This window comes from Sitodiplosis mosellana, unplaced genomic scaffold (assembly GCF_009176505.1).
Source record: "Sitodiplosis mosellana isolate CC-2019 unplaced genomic scaffold, AAFC_SMos_1.0 Smas_scaffold_4005, whole genome shotgun sequence".
NCBI classification, from domain to species: Eukaryota; Metazoa; Arthropoda; class Insecta; order Diptera; family Cecidomyiidae; genus Sitodiplosis; species Sitodiplosis mosellana.
In genome coordinates, this window is record NW_022599247.1 from 14,173 (window position 1) to 19,521 (window position 5,349).

Consider the following 5,349-nt stretch of genomic DNA (forward strand, 5'->3'; position numbering starts at 1 on the left):
CTTATCAAATGGATCGCATCGAAAATACGTTGTTTACGTTCATTCCTCTATCCCCTTCACTATGGTTTGAAAAACAACGCAATTCGATCGCAATGAATTGCAAATTTAAGCAAATATTTTTCACTTTCGAAATGTTGAGTGGTGTTTATACGATGTAGCTGTGCCTGTTTAACAAATCATTCTAATCAATTTCAAAAGTTTTTAAGCAAATTTTCTCATTAAGACAGCTGTACCTTTTAAATGTGACCGAGCGGGTGAATCACATATGAAACATATATTGTTGATGTCGATGCGATAATTATTAACATGAATGCCCGTTTTCATTATTTCGTTTATCTCATTTACAAGAGGCGATAAAAACTCGTACAAATTCTTGAGTTTGCCTTTTCCACACCATATAGCTATGACTGTAATATAAATGAGATGCTTACTGGTTGAGTGGTGAATGATGACTGATTTATTGAATGCTTATTCTCAATGCTAATTCATATTACTTTTCCGCACCGACCATGTCGTGAGTAAAAGTATTGTCATCACTCCAAAACCTAGGTACCCCGAAAAACCATTTTTCTATCCATTTTCGACACCAAAAAGCACCTTAAAGTGATTATTTTGCTATGTTAATGTGGGTGTGTCGTACCCTGTACGCTGTACGCAAAAATTTGTTAGCGCGATTGCTCAAATACCAGAATGGGAAATAAAATTCTGCAAGTACCAAACGTTTGTGCTTCGTTAGACTTGGAAACCATTAAATTTTCAGCCACCCCAGATGTACCCTAGGATACCTAGCCTATGAAAAACCTTCAAAAAATCGAACTTTTGTTCGGAAAGTACCCAAAATAGGCTCCCCAGGTGGATTTTATCAATCCTACTTGATTTATTTCATCAAATTAATAAGGGCCCAGGAACAACCTAGAACCCTCTAACCTACCTTTTTCGTATCAGATCGGTATAATAATTCAAAATTTCTTGCATTTTTTGTTCTTAATTTTGTTAAAAATCGCGCTTTTGTATGAGAGTTTCAAATCACTCCTTCGCTCATTCATGTTGTTCTATAGATTCGAAGGGCTGCCATATAAATACAATGTAAAAGAAAAACGCGTTATGATTTTGGTCAAGAAAAATGTGGTTATTTTAAATGGTATTTTTTTCAACTCGTCACATTTTGTTCCAATTTTTTCAGTATTCAGACGACAATAAAGACAATCAGACGTTTTATTTCATTTGAATACCCAACATCAAGATTTTCGGAATCATAATACAATTTTCCATAAAATACATGAACGTACTGTTGTTCTTTTCTGAAAATTCTTATAAATTTCCTAGGCAAAATCTGAATAAAAGCTGAACGTTCTGAAAACGGTGCGGAAAAGTTCGTCTTACGGAGGTAAGACTATTTATAGTAGTATGTAGTACTATGCGTACTATTCTAGTACGCCACATCTCCCTTTCTTTAATTTCGTTTCAATATTGCAGTAAAACCTGTCAATAACGGAACCTGGGAATAGTGGAAATCGTGTCAATAGTGGAAAAAAAATTTGGCCGTTGAACTCTCCCATACAAATTGACCTGTTAATAACGGAAAACCGAAACTCCGAAAAGTGGAAAAAAAATTTTGGCGAAATTTTTTTTCGTCTTTTTTCCGTGTCTTTTTTATTTAAAACTATATTTTTCCTTTATCAAAACCAATGATCATCATAAAAATCCTGCAGTACAATGTACATTACATTGATTTCAGTATCATGTTTTACTTTCGTCTGCCAAAATCATTGCTTATTTCATGCAAATAAAATTTTTATGCTCCCAATAAAAACACATCCACTCGATTGGCGCGTGCAATTCAGTATATTTACAGTAAGTTTGAAAATCATTTATTCGTTTGATGAAATGCAGAATTTATCGCTGCCAATTCGGCAGTGAAAGAAATGAGTATCATTTACTTTCTAATTTTGAGTCACTGTTTAGACTGCTTGATTGTTCTAAATAATAATGTTTGTCATTCACTGTTTTTTTTTTTCATTTTTCGTTCTTTCCTTCATTCATTTATTAAAAAATACTTTTATTTCAGTATTTCCTTCTCACCTTTATTATATCGCTTGATTTGATCATTAAATACCCATAAAAATGTATGCTTCGGTTTTTTTTGTTTCTTTTTACCCTCAATAATGGAAAATCATGTTTGGTTCGACTCAAAAACCTGTCAATAACGGAACCTTTGAATATTGGAATTCGTGTCAATAGTGGAAAAAAAAATTCCCCATGGAATTCCGTTATTGACAGGTTTTACTGTATTTAATTTATTCTTATGTCTTAATTTCTACTTGTACTATCTCTCTCTTTCCTTTTTTTTAAATTTATTTTACAGACGAGTGAGAATGAGGGAAGCACAAAAAAATTCAAAATAAATTCCAATAAATACATTTTTGTTTTAAACTAATATTTTCTACCGCTTCTAGTGCATTTCGGAGCAAACATTGAGTTTGAGCTTGGCATTGTTGGCAATGGATAATCTTGGTCAGCTCCTTCCGATTCGATGCGTCGTCGAATTTCCCAACTGTTTCGTCTGTATTCATTGTTTTCTGTTTTCACGAGATACGATCGAGGGGTATGCCATACCTTTGAAACTATACCTTTTTGCCATCGTCCATTCCAAACATATACTTTGTCGTTCAATTCATAATCATTTCTATGTTTGGCTGAGCGATCATAATATTTTTTTACGTTATTTTTTTTTCTATTGAATTCAGTTTCAACATTCATGTTTGTTTTTGGATCGAATTTCGTGTCCCTCATTGGAATTTTCTATTTTGTAGCAATTGAGATGGCGAGTATGAGAGGTCTTTTGTCGGAGTCGAGCGATATTCTAATAATGCCAAATATGCCTCGTGCATATTGTTAGTCTTTTTCAAAATACCTTTACATATTTGAACTCCTCTTTCTGCAAGTCCGTTGGACTTTGGGTAGTGCGAGCTACTAGTTTCAAACTTAAAATCAAGAGATTTAGCAAATTCTCTACACTCTAGCGAACTAAATGGCATGTTATCAGCTATGATAACTTTTGGAATACCATTCCTGCTGAAAATTTCGAATAAATTACTATTTACATCATTGGCTTGCTTACGCCTTAGCTGTTTCAACTCTATCCACTTCGAATAATAGTCAACAACTACTAAATAATCTTTTGCTTTAAATTCAAAAATATCAGTCGCTAACTTCTCAAATGGTCTCATTGGAATGTCATGGGAAATCATGGGCTCTTTCTGATTCTTTCTAGCATTTATCTGGCAAATGTCGCAACTACTGATTAACTTCTCTATGTCGTCGTCTATCCCAATAAGGCCAATAAAGGCTATTTCTCGCTCTCTTTTTCGTCTTTTCTATGCCAAAGTGCGGCTCATGTAATATCTTAAGCATTTTTATCTTCATCGATGCTGGCACGATTATTCGTTCATTATAAAAAAGAATATTATCGTCCAACATTATTTCATTTCGCATTTTAAAGAAAAATTTCGTATTTTCAAAGCACTTTGCTTTGTTTCTCGGCCAACCGTCGCGGCAATATTTCTTTAAATTCATTAACACCGGGTCCGAATCCGTTTCAATTTGAAATTCTATTATTCTCTTGTCGCTCACATTTATGCTGAGCACTGCATTACTCAAACCTTTGTCGATGTCTTCTTCTTTATATTTCATTGAATAACGCGATAGATAGTCCGCTATATGAATCAATTTGCCCGGTGTGTACTCGAGTTGAATGTCATATTGTAATAATTTTAATCGAATATTTTGGAGTTTTGCTGACGGAATTTTATGAATTTCTTTCTTAATTATCGAGGTTAACGGTTTATGATCATTTTTCACCTTAATTTTACGCCCGTACGTATAAAATTCAAATTTCTCACATGCGAACAAAATTGACAAAAATTCCTTTTCGATTTGCGAGTATTCTTTTTCTGTGTCCGTCAGACTTCTCGATGCGAATGAAATAGGTTTCTTTTCTTGCATCATACCACACCCGAGACCACCTTTCGATGCGTCACACTCAATTTCTATCTCTTTCGACTCGTCGAATGGAACTAAAATCGGCGCGTCGACTATTTGTTGTTTTATTTTGTTGAATGGTTTGGTGTGTCGTTCAGTCCATCGATAAATGACATTCTTTCTTAATAAATCGCGTATCGGCTCGGTGTGTTCAGACAAATTCGGAACGAAAGGCCTAATTATTTCAATTACTCCTAAAAACTTTCTTAGATCGGTTTTATCTTTCGGCATTCCCATCTCTTTAATCGCTTCAATTCTATCTCGATCCGGCTCGATTTTTCCCTCAGAAAAAAATGCGACCGAAGTACTTCACTTTGTCAACTGCTAATTGTAATTTCTGAATGTTGAATTTAACTCCTCTTTCTCTTGCTCTATTCAAGACTTCTAGTAATGCTCGATCATGCTCTTCTCTTGTTTTGCCCGTTACCAGAATGTCATCCATGTAGGCAAACACATTCCTAATATCCTCAAAATGTTCATGATTCATTTTCTGAAAGACCTTTGGGCCCGACTTGAGTCCAAAAGGCATACGCAAAAACCTATAATTTCCAAATGGGGTGGCGAATGTGCAAAACTTCTGCGACTCTTGATCCAACGCGACTTGCCAAAACCCCTCCTTCAAATCGAGCACGGTGAAATATTTAACTCCATTCAATTTCATTTTCAAATCTTCTAAATTCGGTGTCACAAAATTTTCATCTTATATACATTTATTCAGTTCTGATGGATCGATGCATAATCTAAAATCTAATTTGTCTTTCTTTGGCGCTAGTACCAACGGATGGACCCATTCACTATAAATATCTGCTTTTTCTATAATCTTATTTTTTTCTGATTCATTCAGCTTTTCTTTCAATTTATCGACTACTGCATAAGGCACTCTTCTCGCTTGTTTTGCTACTGGAATCGAATTCTCTTTCAACAAAATCTTATACGGCCGTTGAAATTTACCTAGCCCCTTGAAAAAATCGCCGAAATTCTTCTCAATAAATTCTCTGTTAATCGCTCTCTCAATTGCTAATGCTCTAAAAATTAATTCGACGATGAGTAATTTTACGTTTGTCAACCAAACCGAATTCAATACATGCTGTTAAACCAAGCAATGGCACATTCTCAAAGTCGACGACCTCGCTTGTTCGTTGCTTACCGTTCAGACCACAATACAATACGCATGTACCAATCGGGCGCACGATATTTCCACCAAATGCGCGTAAAACTGTCTTCGACGGGTACTGCAGTCGGGCGCAATCAACGCCATCAGTCGTCTCGGGAGAACGGTGACATCAGATCCTGTGTCGACTTTGAAAG